Consider the following 12371-nt stretch of genomic DNA (forward strand, 5'->3'; position numbering starts at 1 on the left):
ATGGACTAAGTTGCATGAACTCATTATGAGTCCCAGCTATTGATACTAATTCAGTCAAAATCAGAAACTCATTTCCCTGGAATGTCTTCAGCATCCTTTCTTCCCCCTTCTTACCATCATTGCCGTGAAAATGTTCCCAGGCCTCCTGCTTTTTGAACTTTATTTAAATGTTTGAGCAAATTATTTAAGATTAGCTGCATACATACTCCTCTACTCTACCAATTACATTTTCTGGTATGCAAAACTATGTTTTGTCAAATAACACAGTCTTTATAGAATGTAGCATTCTATTTAAATCTTCCAGAAAGATAGGCAACAGGTCAATTTTTCTTATAAAATATTATTGATTTTGTAGAGAACCCACAAATTAAACTAATTTATATATTATAGTCACAACATTTTCTCATGTAAGCAACTAGAGATTTGTTACAACATATTCATTTTAGAATGAACACCATAAAAATATTATGCAAGACTAGATGCACAACAGGAGCTAAACTGAGACACTTCTAAAAATCCAGGATAGTGTTTGGTTATAATGTGTTTAAAACTATCTGTATTTTGTGGTGTGAAAAGATGGGTCCTCTGTTTGATAGTAGATCCCAAATTGATTTCTCAAGTAAAATTTGGACCAACCTATAGAATAGTTTTATATTTAGGCAGATATTCTTATTAGAGGCCTCTATTTTCTTGAGAAAATGTCACGCAAAACTCATCCTTATTAACACAGGCAATTTCTCATTTATTGATAATATATACATGAGACATTTATTTGGGAGAGAAATCTCAAACTCATTGACTCACATACTTATTTTAGACCTCATGTGGAAAAAAAAATGTATAAAGGATTGTCTCGAGTACAAACGTGCAGCTATTATATCTTTCCCTTGGAATGAATTAAACCTTCAGAGCACATTCTACTTGGATGGCATTGTGTTGGCTCCAATCCCATGCCACCTACCCGTGTCCCAAGTAGCATTGCTTTTACTGAATAGCAATTTGGTGTAGAAGCTATTGGCTCATATTTAAGGATGTTATAAAAGACACCTTCTAAAATCATTGTGTTTACTGTAATGTTATAATTGAGAGATTGTTAATTGTTTTACAGTTTTCCTTTGAGAAGACCATTTGAGGAAATTTGTTTTGTTTTTCAGTATCTCTACTTTCTTTTTTCCTAAGCAATCATTTGCTTTTTAAGAAAGGACCCAGTGAATTTTCATAAGTGATTGTATGCCCTTTATTGTAAACTTAGAGTCAAATTTATGGACCATCTGTAAAAATATATAAATTATTATACATAAATTACACATTAAAAATTGATTATAAACAAGCTATGCAGAAATTTATGGGATCAAGTCCATTTCAGATCACACTTGTGCTATCATCTTGTTTTCTTACCATTATTTTTATTTTGTCTCACTTTTTCTAATTAATTTAAATGTCTATGTAAAGATACTATTTATAATTTCTTACTCTTTTGTGGAACAAGGTGGTAGATAAAAGAAGGGATATGGGAGTTAGAAAGGAAGAAAGAGTCTATTCAAGTTACAATCAAATAATGAACTGCATTAATAGAAAATATTTATTTTGGCACAATGTTGGCTAGCAAGTAGGCTTTTCAAGAAAAATTTTATATGGCTGAATTGATCCTAAAGATAGATTCCTTTTTATCCCTTGAATTTATAAAACTTCTGATGTGGAACCAGAGTTTCAGAGCCTTTCCCACCTTGTCTAGGAGTTTGGGTAGTCATAACTAACACTCATAAACTTTCCCATGATAATGAACATGTGATTTGACCCCTTGTTTTTCTGTAATGTTTCAAGTCACCAACAGACCAGAGGACAAGCTATGTCTTCCAGAGTAAAGGCTGTATTTACATAAACTCAGAGGACCCTGGAGACTTCAGTATCAACCAGGAAAATAGATACACTCACAGGGATTCTCAGTAGTCAGTAACAGAGGTCAGCAAACCACAGCCTGTGTATCAAATTTAGTCTGCTCCATTTATGTGCTGCCTGCAAGTGAAGAATAGTTTTTTAATTGTTAAATGGGGAAAAATCAAAATAATTTTATTTCTTTGACTTGCAAAAATCTCTCTCTCTCTCTATATATATATATATATATTTACACACATATATATATAAAATTCAAATTTCAGTGTACATACATAAAGTTTTATTGCAACCCAGCCATGCTCATTCATTTACAAATTCTCAATGGTTGCTTTTGTTCTAAAACAGCATCACTGAATAATTGCGACAAAGATCACTTGTCCCACAAATGTAAAATATTTTCTATTTGACCCTTTACAGAAAAGTTTATAGACTCCTGTTCAAGGCCATGGCTTGGGACACAGGACAAGGATTTGCTGCACTCATCCATGGCCGGGTAGGGCTTTGGGGATATCCCCCACCAAGCTCCTTCAGACATCTCAAAGGAAACAACTTTACTCTTCTACGGTCTTCCATCTAGGCCCACTTTGTAAGTCAGATTCTACTCTGGCACATGCAAAGCTAGCTTTCTGTCGCATTTGCAGACTTGAGGGCAGACTACTATTCTCCTTTCGATTCCCACGCCTCCTCTTTCATTTCTTTTACATCTGACCTAAATAACCAACTGATCATAATCATATTCCTGGTGATAGGAGAGAGAACTTTCCTTTGCTATTTTATAAAGGCAACTAGGATTTTTGTTTGTTTGTTTTCATGTTTTTTTAAAAAATTTCTTTCAAAATACGGAAACAGTAGGTGATTCTTTTCAGCCTATAATGTGAAGTCTTCCTTGGAGATTATCAACAAGCTATGTGGAAGAGACCCAAAGAAGAGACTCTGCTCCCTGTGTGACAGCAAAGCTGCCTGCAACCCGTGGCCATGTGAGGAAAAAAAAAATGGCTAGCTTTGTTCAATTATTAATTGTGCCTTCAACAGTACAGAGTGTGACTGCCTTGCAAAGGAAATGTACCTGTAATTAGCTCGACCCCACAGGGACATTGAGCCCTGGATAGGGGAAGATTCTACGCAGGGTTCACAATACCTGATTGTCATTTGATGACATGAGAGAAAGAAAAGAAAGAAATATGCATGGTATATTTTTATGAGGAGAATACTTATTACCTCTTAATTTAGTTTAAAAAAATTGGCAAGGCCATTTTGTTTCTTTCTTTTTGTGCCTGAAATTTCCTTTTCAAGTATACTGCAAGTGCTTTTAAAAAGGTAAATTAGAAGAATGGTGAATTTTTCATACATACAAAATAAAAAACACCTGAATTAGATGAAGTCGAAGACATTTATGCATTCTCTGCGTGCCTTCTTACATTTCTGATTTCTTAATTTTTCTCCCCTCTTCAGTTATATAGTTCAAAATGATGTGTCACACATGTGGTTATTAAATGTGACCTATTTTCTTCCTTAATTAAGTTAGACTTTCATAATCCTGTGACTCCCAGAGGGCAATTGCACCGTAACGTGTATTTTCTATGGAGTGTTTGATCTTCCTTCTGTGAGCAATGCTGCTCCCATCTTCATTTAACTTTATTTCTAAATCTTTATTCTCACATTCATGAGGAAGTCCCTTTCTCAAATGTGCATCATGTGTTGTCAGGATTGCTCAGGGTCACAGAAAGAGTTTCTATGCATTTCATTTCTGCAAAAGTTTTCACAACCTCCGTAGCTCTCCAGCACTGAAAAACTCAAAAGGTACACTGAGGATTTAACCCTTTAGGCTGAGAACAACCCAAGAGGTACTGTGTAATTTTCTTTTTCAGCCACAAGTCAGATCTCACTTAAAAAGTATTTTGCAATTTGATGGAGTGAGTGGGAAAATATTGTGCTTGGAGAAGCTAAGACGAGTCCGAAAAGTGTGAAATCCCATTTTCTCATTGGACATTGAGTTTTAACCACTTGATCTGAGATTCTCCTTTCAATTCATTTCCAAGTCTGAACCCTTGACTGATGGTACTTTTTAATTTCATTAATGCTATTACTCCCATCTGTTTTACTTCTAATTGTAAACTCACCCAATAAGACCAGCCTAGACTCTGACCTCATGGGCTTGAGAGAAATATATAATGTTAAACTGAACTCATTTACTTAAGTTGCATTACAGAAGTACCTGTTGCGAGTAACATCTGGTCCTTCAAGTTAGCATGTTAGAATTTGTATGATTTCATATTTAACACAAAGAACACATTGTCTACAGGTTAAGTTTCAGGAAATTATTTCTCTGGGGCTTTCTTGTGTGGACCCTCCAGAAGATTCAGTGAGTCAAACTTGGTAGCATATGGATGTGGAATAGTCAAAGTTATGCATTTTGCAGGTGAAGACTGTTGACCATGCAGTAACATTCAAAAGAGAATAATGACGCAATTTATTCTATTAATTGCTTTCATTTATTTCTTGCATTTTTAATTTTTTTTTTTGTTATTATACTTTAAGTTCTAGGGTACATGTGCATAACGTGCAGGTTTGTTACATATATATCCTTGTGCCATGTGGGTGTGCTGCACCCATCAACTCGTCAGAACCCATCAACTCGTCATTTACATGAGATGTAACTCCCAATGCAATCCCTCCCCCCTCCCCCCTCCCCGTGATAGGCCCCGGTGTGTGATGTTCCCCTTCCCGAGTCCAAGTGATCTCATTGTTCAATTCCCACCTATGAGTGATAACATGCGGTGTTTGGTTTCCTGTTCTTGCAATAGTTTGCTGAGAATGATGGTTTCCAGCTGCATCCATGACCCTACAAAGGACACAAACTCATCCTTTTTGATGGCTGCATAGTATTCCATGGTGTATATGTGCCACATTTTCTTAATCCAGTCTGTCACTGATGGACATTTGGGTTGATTCCAAGTCTTTGCTATTGTGAATAGTGCCGCAATAAACATACGTGTGCATGTGTCTTTATAGCAGCATGATTTATAATCCTTTGGGTATATACGCAGTAATGGGATGGCTGGGTCATATGGTACTTCTAGTTCTAAATCCTTGAGGAATCGCCATACTGTTTTCCATAATGGTTGAACTAGTTTACAATCCCACCAACAGTGTAAAAGTGTTCCTATTTCTCCACATCCTCTCCAGCACCTGTTGTTTCCTGACTTTTTAATGATGGCCATTCTAACTGGTGTGAGATGGTATCTCATTGTGGTTTTGATTTGCATTTCTCTGATGGCCAGTGATGATGAGCATTTTTTCATGTGTCTGTTGGCTGTATGAATGTCCTCTTTTGAGAAGTGTCTGTTCATATCCTTTGCCCACTTTTTGATGGGGTTGTTTGTTTTTTTCTTGTAAATTTGTTTGAGTTCTTTGTAGGTTCTGGATATTAGCCCTTTGTCTGATTAGTAGATTGCAAAAATGTTCTCCCATTCTGTCGGTTGCCTGTTCACTCTGATAGTAGTTTCTTTTGCTGTGCAGAAGCTCTTTAGTTTAATTAGATCCCATTTGTCAATTTTGGCTTTTGTTGCCATTGCTTTTGGTGTTTTAGACATGAAGTCCTTGCCCATGCCTATGTCCTGAATGATATTACCTAGGTTTTCTTCTAGGGTTTTTATGGTATAAGGTCTAACATTTAAGTCTCTAATCCATCTTGAATTAATTTTCGTATAAGGTGTAAGGAAGGGATCCAGTTTCAGCTTTCTACTTATGGCTAGCCAATTATCCCAGCACTATTTATTAAATAGGGAATCCTTTCCCCATTTCTTGTTTTTCTCAGGTTTATCAAAGATCAGATGGCTGTAGATGTGTGGTATTATTTCTGAGGACTCTGTTCTGTTCCATTGGTCTATATATCTGTTTTGGTACCAGTACCATGCTGTTTTGGTTACTGTAGCCTTGTAGTATAGTTTGAAGTCAGGTAGCGTGATGCCTCCAGCTTTGTTCTTTTGACTTAGGATTGTCTTGGAGATGTGGGCTCTTTTTTGGTTCCATATGAACTTTAAAGCTGTTTTTTCCAATTCTTTGAAGAAACTCTTTGGTAGCTCGATGGGGATGGCATTGAATCTCTAAATTACCTTGGGCAGTATGGCCATTTTCACGATATTCATTCTTCCTATCCACGAGCATGGTATGTTCTTCCATTTGTTTGTGTCCTCTTTTATTTCACTGAGCAGTGGTTTGTAGTTCTCCTTGAAGAGGTCCTTTACATCCCTTGTAAGTTGGATTCCTAGGTATTTTATTCTCTTTGAAGCAATTGTGAATGGAAGTTCATTCGTGATTTGGCTTTCTGTTTGTCTGTTACTGGTGTATAAGAATGCTTGTGATTTTTGCACATTAATTTTGTATCCTGAGACTTTGCTGAAGTTTCTTATCAGCCTAAGGAGATTTTGGGCTGAGACAATGGGGTTTTCTAAATATACAATAATTTTTTAATATTTTCATTTTTTTCTTTAAAAAGAGGAGAAAAGAGATAAAAAACAATCTTATGCTTTATTTTCAGTGTCTTACTTGTATATTGTTTTTAAAATATGCCATCCATCAATACAGAATTATACTCAGATTAATCTTGATCTCCATCTGACAATTTGTTCATTTGTCAAGAATTATTTACAGTGTTCACTCTGTAAACAGACACAAGGAAGAGCAAGACAGACATGGTCCTTGCACAAATGAAGCTTACAGTTCAATAAGAAAGCAAAGCATTAAACTAATACACACGCCTCTTGACTTAGGATGGGCTTATCCAGATATAACCCCATCCTAAATTGATGCACATGCTAAATGCATATGGCTTTCACACTGTCGTAAAGTCAAAAAATTGTAAGTCAAACCACCATAAGTCAGGACATCTATAATTGCATGAAGAGCCCCATAATTAGATTCATTATGAGGAAAAATTACAGCATTCAATGAGACCATAAAACAGGGCCATGTAGCAAAATCTGCAAGACCAGCAAAGCTCACCTGAGAAGTATTATGCTGAAACCGCAAGAATGAATAGGACCTAGCCAAGAAAATAGAGGAAGAAAGAGTATCCCAGGTATAGAAAACAACATATATAATGGCCTAGAATGATAATGCATTTAAGAATCCAGGCAAGCATCTGTATGTGAAATCATGATGTAGGGGTTTTGTTATGCTACTTTTCTTTTAATATTTAAATCTCTTCTTTAAATCACACTTTTTTTTTTTTTGCTTTTTAATATATCCGTTTCCTTCTTCCAAAAGCACTAAAATAAATTTTAAAATGTTTGCTATATTTTATTTTCAGTGCCTTACTTGTATATTGATATTATATATACTAATGTATATACTACTATATATACTATAGTAAATAACAGTGTATCTACTACATTATACACACACACACTCACAGAGAAAGTTATATACTTTCCCAGTATAGTCCCAGTATAACAGTAGCAGGTATGTAGACAGCTGTTTGTGTGTATAAAATATCTTAAATTTAGATTTGAAATATGTTTTCCCAATACAGACAACTCCATAATGGGCTAATCAAGTAAATACAAATTCTTTTTTAGTAACCTTATTGTTAAAACATACGGATCATTTAGAAAATGACTACAAAATTTAACCACATGATTACTGGCCTCCGCAACCCAAACTTTAAAAATCCTGTATATGTTCACAGTAACTGACATGGTCAGCCTTTAAGTCATTGAGGAGATCTGCGCAACCTAATGTGCTAGCTATTATTGCAAGTGATGGACAAATGCCCTAGCATCACCCTACAACCCCACTCCTACCCTACACAGATGTGTCATCAGATTCCCAGGGCACTCTGCCTGAAGAGAAGTGAATCAGCCTGGATGTGTTCTTGGGGGACTAGCTTGGCCATCAGTGCTCCAAGACATGGTGGAACTTTGGGTGGGAAGAGGTAATAACTTAATCAGAAACTTTGTCCATGGCCTAGTAAAACAGAAATAGAGTCCACATCTCTCAGCATCTCACTCCTTCAAATACTTCTTGCCACTATTCCAACTAGTCTATGTTTAAAATACATTTAAAAATAGAATACGTATCATATATTTACCTTGAAAATTAAAATAATATGTAGGCAAAGTTCTTGATGTAGTGTTAGCTATTCTTGATATTATTATTATTACTATTTATTGTAATTATTAGTTAACTATATATTAGCTGCCTATAGTGATCATTTTGGGTGAGATTAATAATTTGACTGAAAACCACCTCAGTCTCTTCTTTATTCAGGTCTATCCTTCATTCCAGCACAATAACCAGGGGGATTTTTAAAAAGCTAACATCCAAGTTAGCCTTAATATTTTATATATTATGTTACATTTTATCCCAATGTACCCACTTAAGATCTATTTTTCAAAAGGCCATGACAATGACAGTCTCTTGTTTGTTAGAGGGAGAAGTTCTGACATGGCTTATTCATATATTCATTCTCACCTGAGAGGATAGTTTTCCCATAGTCCAGTTATATAACAGTAAATATTTTATTAACTATAGCTATATAGAACCTATAATGGTGAATTACAACCCTTGTTATTTTTTAAAAAACTGGTATTGCAAGAGATGATTATACTATCACACACAAAAAAATGACCTGCAGTGTTCAAGAGTGAGCCATTGAACAGCAACAGAGAGGAGTTACACAGAAAAATAAACAAGCAAACAAATAAGCCAATAAACAAATACAACATTATAGTTTCTTCAAGGAGCATATTTAAAAATCAAAGTGACCATGGAATTGTTGAAATGAGCAGATATTTGCACAATAAAATTCATCACAGTAAGTGCAGGTAGATTTGGGAGTTCACCAAGCCACTAAGCAACAGGATGCAAAAGAATTCACACTGTGTTGATAGGGCTTATCTATACAGGAAAAAGTCTCATTTGGTTGTACAGCTCCTGTGGACTGTCCACAATGGACTTTCCCATGTTGTCTATGGATGTCAGCTAAGATCTATTTCAATATCCCTCATGAGATGCCAAGGTAGGTCTGATTTAGATCCTTGCCAAGGGGGACAATCTCAGGTCTCATGACTCAAGATACGTACCCAGGGTTGTCAGAAGCAAAGGGGCCAGAGAACAAGTTCTAAGAGATGTTCAGGGTAGGAAATAAAAGTGGTCTGAGTCAGAAAGGTGAAAATGATCCTGGCCTCTTTTTCTTCCTTTGCCCCAGCAATGATTAATTTCATACATTATCTTGAGTATTTTCCTTGGAAACTACTAATTCATTCACTTTCCTTATTGTCATTGTCACAATGTAGTTCAGCCAATATTTCCTCTCACCTGCATTTCATCAGTTTTCCAATTGGACCCTTTGCTACTATTTCTAAGTATGGAAATGGTCAGGTTAATTTTTCTGCTTAATTTTCCTATTCCCAGCACTTTTGGAATAAAGTTCAAACTACTTAGCATGACATTAAATCCCTGATTCAAGTGATTATCCTATCCCTGGAACACTCCTGAAATTATACTCCTTTTATATTTCAAGAGTGTACTTTATTCACTTGCTTTTGGGCCTTCACATTTCTGGCTTTCTACTTCATACATGATTGCTTATCCCATTCATACTATCATTTTAACAGTATAACTTGTTCTTGCAAGACCTTCAAGATGATACTTCCTCCAGGAAGGAATATCATAAAATTAATAAAACTGCATTTTAACTATGTGCTCATTCATTCTCCCCCTAGTTTATAAGATCTCTAAAAATGCAAAAACTGGCCGGGTGTGGTGGCTCACACCTGTAATCCCAGCACTTTGGGAGGCCGAGGTGGGTGGATCACAAGGTCAGGAGATCAAGACCATCCTGGATAACACGGTGAAACCCGATCTCTACTAAAAATACAAAAAATTATCTGGGCGTGGCGGCAGGCACCTGTAGTCCCAGCTACTTGGGAGGCTAAGGCAGGAGGATGGTGTGAACCCGGGAGGCAGAGTTTGCTGTGAGCCGAGATTGCGCCACTGCACTCCTGCCTGGGCAACAGAGCAAGGCTCTGTCTCAAAAACAAAAACTATGCCTTATTCAAGTGTATATTTTCAGGATATTAATTGGCATATTATAGGTGTTCAACTGAGTTACTGAATGGAGGATTTCATTCTAAAAAAATAGAAGTATTAGTGGGAAATAACTTATATCATGAAGTATGAACTAAATACAAACTGATAATAAAGCATGAGTGAATATAAAGCAAACTACAAATGATACAATGAAATTATAGAACTTAAGCCTATCCAATTAATACTTTCGGTAATTTATTGCCAAGAAGATTCTGGACATTTCAGGAAAGTTCTCTGTCTAGGTCCAATTCAGATTCTTCTCGCCTTGAGTTTCTCTGACGTGCTGACCTGCTTCCATCCCACTTGCATCATTTTCCAATGTTCTATGGAGAATACTCCCAAATCTCAACATTCTTGTTGCTGGCCCTTTCATAGTCTCTTATCACCCATTTATTATCAGCAATTGTTCTTTTCCTGTCAGCAGTTATCACACTCAGTAATTGTTTTAAACATTTGTTTACTTTTTTACTGTCTATTTTCCTCATGAAAGCAGCCACCTGCATGTCCTTAGTTCCCATTATAGTGCCTGGCACAGACTAAGTGTTCAATAAATATTTGCTGAATGAATAAATGAATTACTTATTCTAGGGAAAAGTCAGACTCTGTTGCAACCTGCTTAAAGTTTACATTTAAAGAACAGAGTCCTCATAAACTATAGTTTTACAGTACTGTATAATATACATCTTTAAATATAGGACATTTCCTTTCCTGAAATCACTGTGAAATGTCAGGCCGGGCACAGTGGCTCATGCCTGTAATCCCAGCACTTTGGGAGGCCAAGGTGGGTGGATCACAGGAGTTCGAGACCAGGTTGGCCAACATGGTGAAACCCCATCTCTACTAAAAGTACAAAAATTAGCTCGGTGTGGTGGCCTGTGCCTATAGTCCCAGCTACTTGGGAGGTTGAGGCAAGAGAATCACTTAAACCCAGGAGGTGGAAGTTCCAGTGAGCCAAGATTGTACCACTGCACTTCCACCTGGATGTCAGAGTGAGACTCCATCTCAAAACAACAGCAACAAAGCAAAACACTGTGAAATGTCTATTGCAAATTTCGTATCTGGGAAAGGATTTTTTTTCTTTATGTATGTTATGACAAGGATCTCAACACTATCACTCCAATGAACTTGTGCTATAGTGGGGGTGAGGGTGTGGTAGGGAAGGGTTCAGTCCCACTCTGACAGTTAATATGTTGAGTCAGACAGACGAAGGAGCCCCCATTACAAGAGCTGGAAGTTTAATAATACTTCCTGTAATTTACTATAAAACCCTTCTGGTGGTGGCCACCTGTGGCATAAATTTTGCGGCCACTATGAGATGGCTGCTGGATTTACAAATTTGGCTGATCATCAGAATTACCCAGAGTGGAAGAAAAGGTATTGAACAATATAGATTCCTTAGCTAGTCTCACACTTAAATTATCTCTTTTGGTGAATTTTAGGATTCTATAGAAGTAAAGCCTCTCAGGGAGTTAGATTACAAGCCAGGTGAACAGAATGATGACACTATAATCACAGGGGGATTGCAAAGACTATTGGAAGGACTTCTCTTACAACTGTGCTAGGAAATGATCTGATTAAAATGTGGATTCTGATTCAGTGGGTCTGGGTGGGGCCTGAAATTCTGCTTTTCTGGCAAGCACTCAGGTAATGTGAGCACTGCTGCTCTATGGACCACAGTTTGAGCATCATCCAGGATCTTCAGAACAACATAGTTTGGAAGATTGTGAAATATTTAAGTAGTCTAGCACAGAGACACACCTAAGTAAGTCCCACGATGTGTGTAGTACTCACCAAATATTGTTACAATGTTTTATATTTTCAATTTTTCAGTTTCAGCCTAGAGATTGAGAGGTGGTTCAGAGAATGAAAATAATAGTTTTGAGAAATAAGGTTGTTCCTTGGCTACAAGTTTGAACCCTGACCATCAGAACTGGCATCACTGTGGAAATGTAGAATATTGCTCCTGGAAGAAGTAGTAGAGGAAACAAGGAAATGCAGAATATTGGGTACCATCATTGACCCACTGGTTGAAAATCTGCATTTCCTCAAGATCCCTAGGTGCTCATTAAATTTTGAAAAACCCTGGGCTACAGGTGGAGAAAGCTGCTGTCCTTAGTATTCAAAGTATAGCAATTAGGGACCTTTCGCCACATTCCTACCAATCTGGTAACACTAAAGTTCATCCCCACTTCCTTTCCCTTCAAATGCATTTCTACCATGAAAAGAGAAAAAAAAATGTTGGTGGGGAGTAGGGTGTGCAGTTTTAATACTTTGTCATGGAATACTTATCACTGGAAAGAACAACATCTAATGCTGTACCTGCTACATCAGGTGCTGCTACTAAATATTGCAGGAAAAATGTTGCCTAGTGTACAGAGATG

At 36.8% G+C, this 12371-nt stretch overlaps 1 protein-coding gene across 1 annotated transcript in view; it reads left to right on the top strand.

Annotated features, from left to right (window-relative positions):
• The window catches only part of LSAMP (limbic system associated membrane protein), a 649962-nt gene that overhangs the window by 427857 nt on the left and 209734 nt on the right, over nt 1–12371 (top strand). The window lies entirely within an intron of this gene.

The sequence above is a fragment of the Macaca mulatta genome, chromosome 2, assembly GCF_049350105.2.
Source record: "Macaca mulatta isolate MMU2019108-1 chromosome 2, T2T-MMU8v2.0, whole genome shotgun sequence".
Lineage (NCBI taxonomy): Eukaryota > Metazoa > Chordata > Mammalia > Primates > Cercopithecidae > Macaca > Macaca mulatta.